This window comes from Rhodnius prolixus, unplaced genomic scaffold (assembly GCF_049639745.1).
Source record: "Rhodnius prolixus isolate KJV_2025 unplaced genomic scaffold, Rpr scaffold_2, whole genome shotgun sequence".
Taxonomy (NCBI): Eukaryota; Metazoa; Arthropoda; class Insecta; order Hemiptera; family Reduviidae; genus Rhodnius; species Rhodnius prolixus.
Window position 1 is genome coordinate 52,591,476 of NW_027411592.1, and position 13,768 is coordinate 52,605,243.

General features: G+C 34.1%; 1 protein-coding gene across 3 annotated transcripts in view; it reads right to left on the reverse strand.

The window, feature by feature from the left end:
* The window catches only part of LOC141449979 (uncharacterized), a 136,918-nt gene that overhangs the window by 88,424 nt on the left and 34,726 nt on the right, over nt 1-13,768 (reverse strand). For 2 of the 3 annotated variants that reach the window (XM_074119958.1, XM_074119957.1), the window contains exon 2: nt 13,137-13,196. The exons of the other annotated variant lie outside the window; for it this stretch is intronic. The gene's annotated coding sequence lies outside the window, so the exon portion shown is untranslated. The remainder of the gene's footprint in view (nt 1-13,136; nt 13,197-13,768) is intronic. 3 annotated transcript variants of the gene reach the window in all.

The following is a 13,768-nucleotide window of genomic DNA, read 5'->3' on the forward strand; positions in this document are numbered from 1 at the left end:
AGATCAAATTGAATGACCAATTGAAACTATCCTTAGAATTGAGAAAGAAGCTAATCGAGTCTGCGTTAAATGTGTAATACCAACCAGCGATATAGAACCGTGATTTGCAAGTTGAAAGTATTTTTTTTTTACTTGTTAACCGGCCCATGATTATGCATGCATGTGGAATGTGCAAAAATTAGGCAATTTGTTGCAGAAAGTAGACGTTTGCGCTTAGCTATAAGAATGTTCGAGACTCTAAAAACTCCTACTCTAACGAAATGACAGCAGTTTGGACGTAAGTTAGATACAGTGTGCCAAGTACTAGAAGTTTTCCACTAAGTAGGAAATCGTTGCATGGTTTATGTTGGTTTTTATGGCTTCCATTCGAATTCTGATTTGTGGAAAAGTGACTTTGAATAGCAAAAGAGATCTAATAAGGCTTATCAAATCACTTATCACTTCAACATAAGCAAAAATCACAAAGAACTTTCCATTAAGTGATTCGAAGAATTTTGTTGGGCTCAAAGTAACTGTCGGCTCTCCTGTGGAATCAATGAAAAATATTTCTAGTTATCGCATAGTATAAAAATAAAAATTTTCTAAAGAAACAAACTTTGCCGGATTCGAAAGATGTCAAAAAGGATATTTTCGTTATCCGGTTCAAAACTCAATGCCTAAAGTTTGGCATAATCGCTAGACTTTCCTTAACTCGTGAGAAACAGTGAGAAGAGAATTTCAACATAGAATAAAATTTCAATGCAATCATCTCATAGTTGTACTCGCATTTCTGTAATGCTGCATTCCCATCTTTATTTAGTATTTTTTACCAACTTTTAATTTCTATTTCTTTCCATGAAACTATTAAGCGGATAGTAACTCGAAGAGATAGTTTATTAAAAGAAAAAACAACAAAAAGAAAAACCTGTAAATAATAATGTGAATAAAAATTAATGAACTGCTTGAGATGTTTCAATATATGTACTGAAATATGAATCATTAACTTCATATAATAAACTTTTATTAGGTGTTTTTATTAGGCCGTTTGGCGGCTTCATTCTGCCTTTAGTGAAGGTGCCATATTGTAATATTAATCTCTCCTTCCTCCCTTCCTCTTCCCATCATGCCCTCTCTCTCTCTCAAGAAATATATACATTTCTAAGTATGGCTACATCTAGATAATATACTAGATATTCATTTGTATTTGGATGATAAATTTTCTACATTTTTATGTGCCAGTATTTCATCACTTACATTCCTTCTCAACTCCTTTTGTAATGTGAAAGATTTGGAATGGTTTAGGAACATTTCGATCAGCAACTGGGGAGGTTTCAGGAACATTTCGATCAGCATCTGGGGAGGTTTCAGGAACATTTCGATCAGCATCTGGGGAGGTTTCAGGGGACGTAGAAACAATGTTTTTCTATATCTTGTACATCCTCTGCTTGGAGGAGCACTCCTCCAGTTCTGGTATGTTTGATTGTACCAAGTGTCTGGGGGGGGGGGACCACCCAAGTGTAAAGCTTGAAGGCATGAGTTCATCTTTCCAAAAATGTAGATCTCTCGGTCTAACACGCCCTTCCAACACCTTGTAAAGGTAAATACCTTAACCTAGGATATACTCGTGCACTGCAGGTTGTTCTTTTTTACTGTCAAAAAGCTAAACAGGCAATCCTTTAACCGGTCCATGCATGCGTTAACTCAGAGAAGCCCATCAAGAGATCAACAATCGTCCGAATGGACCCTGTGTACATAAACAAAAAAACGTCCATCCAGGCAGTCTCACACTGCTATCAATTAACTACTTAGCACTTGATAGTACTTTAAGCTTCCTGAATTTCTTTAGAAATTAAGTACTCTCTGAAATTGATTATCCTTTTCACAGCACAAAACCTACTGCAATTCCAGTTCTAAATTATCACACCTCCAACCGAGTTATCAGATCTCGGATAGCACCGTATTGCCCATTTCCTGCTTTCTTGTCTAGTAGCCGCCCGAAAAAAAGGTTCTCTCGTCATTATATTCGGCTTGTGTGAAGCTATTGCCTTTATGAAGGCTCCGAAGCGATTTACATACTAGAATCGCCTTTTCTGGTACTAAGCGATGCAATAAAAGAGAATAAGGAAATTCGATCTAATTCCGTTATCACTTACAGCCTATTCCACTGGGTGAGAGAGGACCTACACATGCAGCACGTTTGTTACTGTAATACTGGGGCGGAACCACATCCGTTGATAAGGCAACGATTTATAAATTCTTGTCAAAATGTAATCATTACTGTTATTGTTTGATCGTGGGAAGTACTGGTCCATCTGCTGAGTATCGTATAGATTGTTTTTTCCAAATTTTCAAATACGCTGAGGTAAGTGAGTTTATAGTTTCTCGTCTTTTTAATTTAGATTTAAAAGTTCATTAATTAAGTTTTACTTTTCAAGTATACTTTCACTTAAGTGGTAAATTTTTTTTTTTAGCGTTTGTATGAGCAGTTTAAAGTTAATGTGAATTTCGATTTACTTTGTGAGATTATAGTAATCAGTATTTTGTTAGTTCCTCACACTATTAAAATGATTAATCGCACTATTTAATAAACCTCAAAGGTTTATTTAATTTTGTATTGTACTGCTATAGTCGCTTATGCCGCATTTCTTTTCCAAACACTGCACTGGTATGTACGATTTGGGCAGTCTCGTATTTTCATTATAACAAAGTCAGGTTTGAAGGTGTTTGTATTTAATACGCAATACATAATAAACAGTTGGCTGTTTTTAATTAAACCTCTTACATGCTGGGCTACCTGGAAATCTAAATAATCTAATACCCGTCAAACTTTTTTTTTAAAAAAACTTATTTATAGAGTGTCAAGTATAAAAAAAATATCACCTAATTTTTATAGAAAATAGTGAATTACACCAAAAAGAAAGTCCATCTATTTCTATCTACAATTCTATTCTACAATATCTAAAAGATTACCTAACTATGATGCTATTTACTTTTTTTATAAACGGAATTCATATAAAAATTGAAAATATAATAAAATGGAATGGTTTATAGGATACAAAGATTTGTGTGTATGAATATTTAAGATGAAATGAATCTATTTTGCATATAGCGGTTACCTATGATCCAGACCACCTATTATTACCTGTGATGGGCATATCATGTATAAACTGAAATGTTAATTTAAACTTCACTTTGAACATTATTATTAACTTATGGAAAAGTATTACAGCATGTTTATGTTAGTGCATATTTTTTTGCTAATATAAGAGAGTGGCTTGACAAATTATAAACGTATTATATAGCCTGGACAAAATACTACACAGATGTCTGTGTAGTATTCTAACACTTCTTTTTTGCATGATCAAAACCGGTTTATAAAGATGGCTATTTTATATATGTAGTATTATACATTTTAATGGTATTTAGAGTAGTTTTTTCTGTTCTAACTCTTCAGTTTGATTTATGTGAACTGTTTAGTTTTAGCAATTCGTTTAATATCTTCGGTGACAGTTTCAAAAAAAACAGAGTAAATATAAAGTCAGCAGAATCTGAAACTAAAATGAATATGCTCTCGTAAATCAAACTCTAATCAGTAAGCTAACAGCTCGTACTTTTTGCCAAACGTTTGTTTTTTGTTTCATTTAGCTTTAAGTTCAACTTCTCATGTAGCTTGAATGCCAATATTTGTTCATTATTCACTAAAATTCAAACCGAGTCTACCTGAACCTGAATATGATTTGGACGGGCAAAATTATGGCTTGGTAAAAAAGTAGGAGGTACTTTATACTTAAACGGATTAAGAGATAGAGGAGCTGAGGAAATCTTGGAGCCATCAGCGTTGGGAGAGAGAGCAGTCTCCAGTATGGAGCATGGATTAGAGTGAGCAGATTTGGAGTCTAGGAATACACACACGCAGTAGACAAGAATTAACCTCTGATGATGAATCAAAATTCGAAACTGGTCAAGCATCCTGTCTAAAATATGTGCGCTAAAAAGGCGTAAAAAGAAAATTCCACAAACAAAAACAAAGTATCTTCTTCCTTGTTTTGAGAAAGTAAAACCCAGAAAATCGCAAGAGCTTTGATTGATACTTCTTTAGGTACCACTGGATGCTTCGTATTTAGATGTCTCGATCACAAACGAACCACCGGAAATGGCTCCTTTAGAGGTTCCATTTTGCAGTTTTTTAAAAAAATTATTCATAGAATACAACTGCTGTTTATTATAAAAAATTTGTCAATTGCAAGAAAGCATAAAGTGTTTCCTCAGTACGTGTTTTTCCTAATTCTTACTTCCTGAAATTAGACCAGATCCTTGCCCTTAATAGGGTCGATTCTCACGATACTTTTACCATCATTCTGTACAACAAGCTACTCACTCTAGTTGAGAAAGAAATGAAAAAAAAAAAAGTAATCTTAAAGACTTTTCAACATCAGCTGATTGATGAATCTGTTGATTTCATCTCTCAAAAAAGTGGCTAATTAGTTTTTCATTACATTCACGGATGCTTGTCTGAGATGCTAATGACGACCATGGTACCATGGTTGGTGAATGTAATAAAACAGAAGAGAGAAGAAACATATCTCTCTCTCAATCTCACCGGTGAATAAACTTTTCACACAATAAACCAACTTCCATTTGTTGTAATGCAATTTTACAATAAAATTTACAGTAAATCATAGACCAACAACTGTATTTCATGACGAAGATTATGACTATTTATTTACATATTTGTGGGCAGTTTTACTTTATTGAGATTTAACAACAGTAACAAAAAACCAACCACACTACTAATACTACTACTACGAGCAACATAACAAAACCAGCAGCATTAGTAGCAGTGGATGGCGGTAGGGAGGACACGCGAGGGCGAGAATATTATGGTCTGAGATCGCTCTGTAACGGTGCCTCCTTGTTTGGCAGACTCTGGTGTCTGTCCGCCGCCAGTAAAGCAGGCACCACTGCTGTCCACCTCCATTGTACGGGCCTGACGTGACCACCTTTTTGTACACGGCACGTACCATCATGCTGATCGATTTCTTCTACTGGATTTCCTATACTCTAAGTTATTTATTTATTCCACTCAATATTCGTTAATGATAATTAGTAAGATGATGAATGTTTCCAAGATAAAATCGTAAATAACGTCCTTATAAAGGCATAAAAATTACCGAAGGATATTTATAGTAATAACTTAATGATGAATAACAGCGACATCATTCGATCAAACTCATCATGAAAAGAATGAAGTTTTAAAATACGACAGAACAGACGACGAAAACATTAAACGTCCAAAAATTCATTACGTTTAACGATAGAACTCTCTTTCAAAACAAAACCAAAAGAATTATCCTAATTTTTCTAGCATCAATTTGAGAAGCATTTATACAATGTTATAGATTATCGATTTATGATGAAACTACCATGTTCAGATTCTGTAGAGAAGAACCACAGGAATTCTGTTCGTAGTTAAAAGACTTGCCACTACTTCCGTCATTTTAATATTCAGTAGAATATTCCAAGTTCGCAACATCACTTAAAACCACTCGACGCCTCAAATACTCCCCATAGTACACGTAGAGTCTGAAGTTATTTGAGATGATAAATTGATGTGTTCAACTATTTAAGGGTAAAGCGAATCCCACAGGCAAATTCTACCTCATCCGCATATGAAATCAAATTTAAGGCAGTTCTAAGAAAAGAGAATAAAAAAACAATTTATATTAACGTCATTTCAAGGGAAATGTATGCCCTCCTTACCTTTACAATACTGTTAAATTATTCATTATTTTTGGTGACTGAATCATAGTTTCAAAATTAATGCCAGTTTCAGTCATGCTAAACTTTATTATGCAGAGCTTTCGACCTACGGGCTAAGGTCATCTTCAGGACTAACTTACAATGTACTGTTTTACATCATTTGAGGGTTGGTGTGTCTTCTGTCTTGTCTGTTCATGAACACTGATAGTTTTTTTCGTCCTAAATAGTTTCAATTTCCCCCTAAATTGCTGTAAGTGTAAGCCTTGTAATCTAAAAAGAATATGTGTCTTTTGTTTTTATGTTACAATTATGTTCAACTTAATGTTTAAAGTTGTTACTTGTTTTATTTTCTGCCTACATAAATATTCTTGCCAGAAATGCTAGGCAACGGATTGTTCTATAAATAATAATAATAAAACTATCACTTTAACAAGTATAAGTATGAACTTTTTTTTAAAATTCAATTGTTCAGCTACTTTATGCTTAGTTCATGCTACATGAATGGGGTAGAAGTATGGGTGAAAGAGAAGCCATAGTTAAAAGGTAAAAGGTAAATGCAGCAGGCTTTACCCAGTGTGGTAATGTCTTGAGATGTTGATGGAAGAAGCCAACAATGGTTCATTTAGCTTTTGTTAAATGATGGACACAATACAGAAACTAGAATTAGGATGATGATGATGAAGAAGAAGGTGAAATGCTCCTCTTCTTAACCTATAATTCTCGTAATTGAAGGCCGAACAAGGAAACGCAAGTATTCGACTAGACTTACACGCAAACACATAAGACTTAGTATTAATCGATGGTTTGGTGTGAAGTTATCATGAGTCAGAACTTGGCTATCACTCAACGTCACAACCATAAACTGGTCTTTAGATAATAAATCTGAGAGGGGAATACATATATATGACAAAAGCCCTAGGAACTCCTCCTTACTTAGCACAATATTTACTGGCTAGAAAGCGCAGCCTTAATAAACTTCATAAAAGATCTATTTTCTGAGAATTTTCCCATTTTATTTGAACATTTTTTCAAATAAAATTATTTTAAAGGAATGCTCTAGAGAGGAAATTGCTTTCATAAAACTTGCAGCACATGCCGAAACGCTTTTCAATGTCATAAACAAGCTGTCATACTCTTAAAAGTTTTGAATAAAATCTGTCAAAATGTGATCAACGTTTTTGACTAGCGATACAAGAAATTCAAACGGAGATTTAACTTTTAAAGTTCTCTTCTTTTTTTTTTTTATAGTTTTCATTCAATTTTTGCAGCTGGATATTTTACTAAGATTAATAAAAATACCCAGATAATAGACTTAATCCAGGAAAATAACTTAATTTAAGTTTTTAGAACTTGTTAATTTTGTGATTGCCAGAGGAATTACAGGAAGAGAACTAAAGATTAATTTGTAAATTGACTCATTTTTGCAGAAGATGAATTACAACTCATATTCTAATGAAATAACGATTTTATCTATATAATAATTTGATGTATGCAAATGAACTGTATTTATTCAATTATATTCATCTAAAGATAGTGATAAATAAATGAGATGCATCATGTGAAGCAGAGCTCATACGACAGCCCGGACGGAATACACTCCAAACTTACATAAAACGATCCAACAAATATTATAATTGTCAACCAACCAGCTTAAGCTCTGGAGATGACCCTAGGTCGAAAGCTTGGTAAAAATAATGACTGAAATTGGCAATAATCTTTCTTCCTTCTCATGCAGGATCTTGATCTAAAACATATGACACACTAATGAGTTTCAGGGCGCGGTAATCTTTTTGAAGTTCTTTACCTTGTTAGTATTTATGTAAAAAATATGGCAGAAATATTGCGTTTTTATATGAGTCAAAGAAAGAAGGTACACGTGTCTGTTGAAGAAGAGTCCATGTGTGTGGTCTTCTTGTTGTTGTTATATGATACAAGGACTCCTTGGGCTGTAACAATACTGAAGTGTTAATGAAAACAACCAACCAACCAAACAACGGTTAATTAACAAACTATCCTCTATTGCTACAACACAAACTAAAAAGGGTAATCGTATCCCTACAGTTCCTGGAGTATAGTTATCACTATATAGCCCATTATTGCGCGCATACCTACGCACAGACTACAACACAATACCCACTGCACACTGTGTACACCAGTTCTCTCTTACTTACTTTCCCCTAGCTCTCCACCCCTTGCAAGCAAGATTGTCCTCTAGCAATCACACAATGACAAACACGAGCATTTCTGTGGTGATGCTATAGAAAAGTAGGGAGAAGGTTTTTTGGCTCCCGTTTCAATTTCTTTAAGTAGGGATCCCCCAGAAGGTCTGTTTGTAAATTGGATTCTTGTGTCGTGAGGAAGTGGGGACTCTCCCAGTGCTTGCATGCACCTCAAACCATAGTCATCGCCACGCCAGCCAGCCAGCAAACCAACACACAAGAACCTCCCCCTGTGTCAGACAAGAAGTGGGTATATGTCGCTTTCTAAGTCCTACCACTACCAAACTTCTTCTGGCCCAAACTTGGGGGAGTGACTCAGTTGATTTAGTCCTCTATACTTACTTAACTACATATAAATACACTGCACCCAACGCCGGGTCGTCTACTAACACGAATATGTAGGTGTGTATGGAGCACATTGAAGTGGAGGGTTTGAGAGGAGGCTGTACCATTTATCACGGTGAAACAGTCTCCGCCTTCTTTAACAATTTCTTCTTCTTGCCTCTGTGGTTTTGTATTTAAATAAAATTATCTCTCACATTCTATAACAGGTTATACGGCCAATGAATATTAAACTGTCTACGTTATAAAAATTATTAGCATTGTTATTGTAATTTACACAAATTACACACAGTTATTGAATGTTACTAGTACAGTACAATAATGTTTATTACTTGCTCATACTGTTTAAAGATAATCACGTCCTGTTATGACCTCATAAGAGGAAGTGTGGCATTTCATTTTCAAGTTTTCACTCCATAGAAAAGTGGGACACAAAATGGATGATTGAAAAGTGGATGAAGTAGATTAGAACCATTTTTACGCTTCGATACACTAACATGTCCCATAATACTTGGCTTCCTTTTAGAAGTACATAGCGTTACAGATGGACAAAATAAAACTTATTGTTTTACAAAACTTTGCTGCGATCTATATGGATTATACGCCAACTTTCACTAAATCCAAACCTCTTTAATCCAAAATCCTTGTAAAAATCACCAATGCTCCTTATTATCTCTTCAATAGAACCCTATAGATCTATTCAGGTCCCATCTATTAAAATTCTATTATCTAAGATTACACTACTTCTTATGCTGATCACAATCCTCTTGTAGAACAGCTTTCAAGCCTAACTACTCCGACGATTGAATCTAGTAGTCTTCTTCACGAATTCCAACGTTATGAAGTGATACAACTGGGTATCTTTCAAGACATTTTATTCAAAGTTCACATTCGCTTGTTAGTAATTTTCCAATTGCAAATAATTGGTTGATAAAAAGTTTTCTTAGGAAATACACCATTAAGGATAAAAAAAAGAAGTTATTTTCGCTAACTAGTTAAAGTATTGCTCAAAAATAATATGGGAAAAGGTTTTTCAAAGAATATTTATTTTAGAGCAGTTCCGTGGGAAAGATATTGTATCTTTAGAAGGCCATTACAGGGCAAAGTACAATTCTATTAAACGCAAATTTAATCAGGCATTACCGTCACCGGAAATTGAATTTCCGGAGTTATTTTATGTTTTTACATTAAATTAATATTTTTATAAATAACCCAATTGATTCCATTAAGTTTGGTACACAAATTATTCTTATGGGAAGGAGTTATTTTATTTAATTTAATAAAATCTGTGTGAATATAAAACATAGTTTTGAGGAAAACTGTTTCAGCCATTTTCGATGAAAACTAGAAAAATTTAACTAACTCCTTTATCGTGGTGTCTCAATTCTGGCTCGGAAAAAAAATAGCAGCAAAAAACTGGCAGTGATCGCCGCAAAAAAAAAAATCACAGCAAAAATTTAAAAACAAAAAAAATACCAGCTAGGTAATCCGCTTTGCTGTTTAGGAACGCCCGAGGCATTTAGAGGTCGTGGCATTGATAAAGAGTTCACAATAACATCCAAGTTAGAGTTAGATGTCTTTTTTTTTATTTCACCCGAACGTAGCGTTCTGGTTTTATTGCATCCATGACCGGTTTTGGGTTTTCATCTACCATTAGAGGCTGAGTCAGCAAGTGTAGTGTACGAGAAGAAAGCGTACGTGAAGTCGAAATCTCTACACCACACTTGTTAATCTAATGATGAATGTAAGTCCAAAATAGGTCAGGGATCCAATCAAAATCAAAAACATTATCCACCACTGCTGAACTAATTAAATTTGCATTAGATTTAGATGTTTAACAAGATTGTATTAGAATATTCAAACTAATTACCAGCACTAAGTGAGAACATGATCTTCCACAGATTCCCTGGCAAGTAACCAAGCAGGAAAAGAAAAAATTACGAATTAAGGAAGATTAGTAGCTACTTTGCTAAGATTTTTCCTTGTCTGTAATTCTTGCCTTCCCCCTACCTGTTTGATATGTTCTCCATACGTTTTTACGAGAACTCGGTGACATCATTGCCTGGATTTGTTTAGTGTTGGTTCCAAAAGTTTCAATTTTGTGAAATGCATGACCTAATCACTTGTATTCATTCTATTGAGCAGAGTTTTTTAATTGTGTTTATCCAAAATTCGGGGGTTTGAGAATAATGTAAGGAAAACAATTTAGTTTTAGCACTAAGAAAGCAATTAAAATGCTGCAAGAATGTAAAGAATTTATAAGATTAGAGTTGTGACAGATACTCGCTGGGAAAGAATTGTCTCTTTTTAATAATATTTTATCGAGCAAAATAGAGAAAGAAACAGATGGGAATAAAAAAGGATAGTAATAATAGAGTAAATGTTTTGTCAACCCAGTTACGGTATTAGAAGATAAAAAGATGGCCTTCACAGTGCGACCACGAAATGAGAACTGGGTGCCAAGCAAGAAACTAGCACGTAGCAATGCGTTCATCTTCAATCTCCTCTATAACCATCACCAACCAATTCTCTTCTACTGTTGCGTCTATTCTTCTGAGACGACCTTCAACACTATGTTCCTGGAGTGACCGTTACTAGTGTGGACCTCTAGCCAGGTGGCCTTCGTACATCACTTGTGTTTGTGGTCTGATATTTAGTTCTACCAACAGCTATCGAGATTTTCTTTATTTAATTTTTTTCTCTTTTGACAGTTATGAATGCATTAAGAAATCATTGATGCAAGGATGATTGTACCAATGCAAGGAATGCATAAATGTGCGTACAAAGAAAAAGGAAAAACTTGTTTTTTTATAGGAAACAAAAAATCCATCACCCAACCAATTGTTGAGGAAGGAATTGGGCCTGATCCAAAGTAAGAACTAAATGTTTCAGTTTTCTTGATGGAGATTGTCATTAAAATGGCTCCAATGATTACTTGTACTAGTTCGCACCGTTATTTTGGTTTTGTATGTAAAATAAATGCCAGCAATTTTGCATTTCTATTTGTTACCATCTTTAAAACCAATAAAATATTTACAGCTGTTTGAATTATACTTTACACTTAAAATGCTGGAATATTTTCCATAAATTTCCAATAGAACACTAAATTATGAAGTTAACAGGCGCCAGTGAACACATAAGCACGTAATTTACTGGAGAAGCCAACCACACCAAAAACTGGACAGCTAATAAAAGAAAAAGAAATACCTAAAACTTTCGAGTCTGCCAAGTTTTTAACCTCGATTAATAAAAATAATGTCTGTGTAGATTCTATTAAGTTTGAGTAATGTTCCACGCAGTTTATTTCTCATTTTATCATTTTTATATTTCTCCTCAATTATCCCCTTCTTTTGTAACCTGCTTCTTCTCTATCTTAACCTACTTTAAGATAAACTTCTAGCTCGTTTAAAGAAAGAATTTTGAGCATTATTCCACACGATATTTTGAAGTGAATTTATCTAAATCATTGCCTGGCGCTAGGATTTAATTTTCATGTATAAAACAATCATTTAACTTTATCTTATTATGGCATTTCTCCAAGTCTGATATATTTTCTTTAAACATTGACTTTTTATTGAATAAATAGTTTCAATTTATGAAATTTCACTGAAATAAAGAATTTCTTTTTCAAGGAAAATGAAATTCGCTTAAAACCTTCTAATATCAAAGTGTTCTGATGAAAAGGAAAACCTATGATTACAGCTCACTCTTCCTAGAGGTTTTCCTAAATGAATTTCTCGGAAAAGTAAAAAAGAAAAAGACAGAGAAGGATTTGGATTAGGTGCTAGGTGTGCTGTGAATTCGAAAATGGGAGACTCTAGAGTTCTACGGGCCTGAGCGTATACTTGCCTTGATGTATAACAACTAAGGAGGATCTCTTTCTTCTCACTTAATGACAAAATCCGAGGAAATTTAAGGAAATGTGAGCTAGTTTGGCCGAAGATAGTAAAACCAAGTTTTCTGGTCAGAACATTAACTATACAGGCCAGCAATAGATCTTAGAACTAAGAAAGATCTCTTTTATCGAACTCAATGCGACAAACGAAGGAGATATAAGAAAATGTAGTTTGAACTTCCAACTATACATGCCAGCTCTAGATCTTACAACTAAGGAAGAACTCATCTCTTTCTTTCTACACAATGCAATAAACTAAGGAAATATAGGGAAATGTGAGCTAGTTGGACCACAGAATGAGAGCATTTCCGATTTCGGTGAGAACAACAACGATACAGACCAGCACTGGATGATACAACCAATGTACAATAGATCTTCTTATTCATACTAAACACGAAAAGGAAGGAAATGTAAGGAAATAAATAAGTGCTAGTTAGACCAGGGAACGAGAGATTTCCGTTAAGAATTTTAGCTGTATAGGCCAAGCATCCTGCCACACCTAAAGTAGATCTCTTTCTTCGCGAAAAGGAAGAAAATTTATGAAAATGTGTGCTATAGTTAGGGGCAGAGAAATTGAGTTTTGCGGTTAAGAACGCACTAGAGTTGTAGTAGGTCACTGTCATCACTGTCAATGTGAAAAACGAAAGAAAAATAATTAAATGTAAAAAAGTTAGGGCAAAGAAACAGACTTTATCAGTAAGAACAATGCAATTAACGAAGCAAATATTTTCAGATATTTCATTAAATGAATTGCGTTAATTCTTTATTTAGTTAGTTCATTTTCGAGGCGTAAGTTTTCTGTTTTTTGAACTTTTAACTAAATAGAAATTTATCTCTAAATAACGATTTTACTTAACAGAAGGTACAAAAATTTGTGTTGTAAATAAGTAGAAATAAAATTTTCTTTTTTATTAAATAGAACAATTTTTTAATTGATCTACCTGAAAATTTAGTCCCTCCGAGTGCGTTGGAAGAAAATCAGTATCTTCTCCAGTAAAGAGCTGTAAACAAAAATTGTGTTTTGTAAAAATTATATCTTAAAAACAAAAACAAGAAAATTCCAACATTTTCCAGCATTTACTTTTCTTTATTTGCCTTTTAATTACCAGGAATAAACTAATACCATTACACAGAATTCAGTAGTCATGGTGATCAAAACAGATGGTCAGCAAGCATATATCTGACAATGATTGGCTTTCCTCCATTCACATGTATGGACTTGTTTGTAGCCTCCAGCACAAAGTAAAAATGACCATGCAACTTTTATACATATTATGCGCCCGCCATTCCTTATACACAATAACCACATGTGTGTTAGGGGGCTGACCATTAATAGTATTTTTACTGTTACTTCAAATAATTGGAAACTACTGGTTAAATAATGGGCTAAATATAACTACCTAAACTTTACTGTAATTGGCAAACATACGTACATACAAATAAATAAAGTCACTTATCTTCACGATTTATTTAGAAAATAATTGGTAAGTTTTGTTTGTACATGCTCAGCATGAAAACGTCATGGTATGGGGTGCTGGGAATTTTCGAACTGTTAAGAAACATGACCTAAATA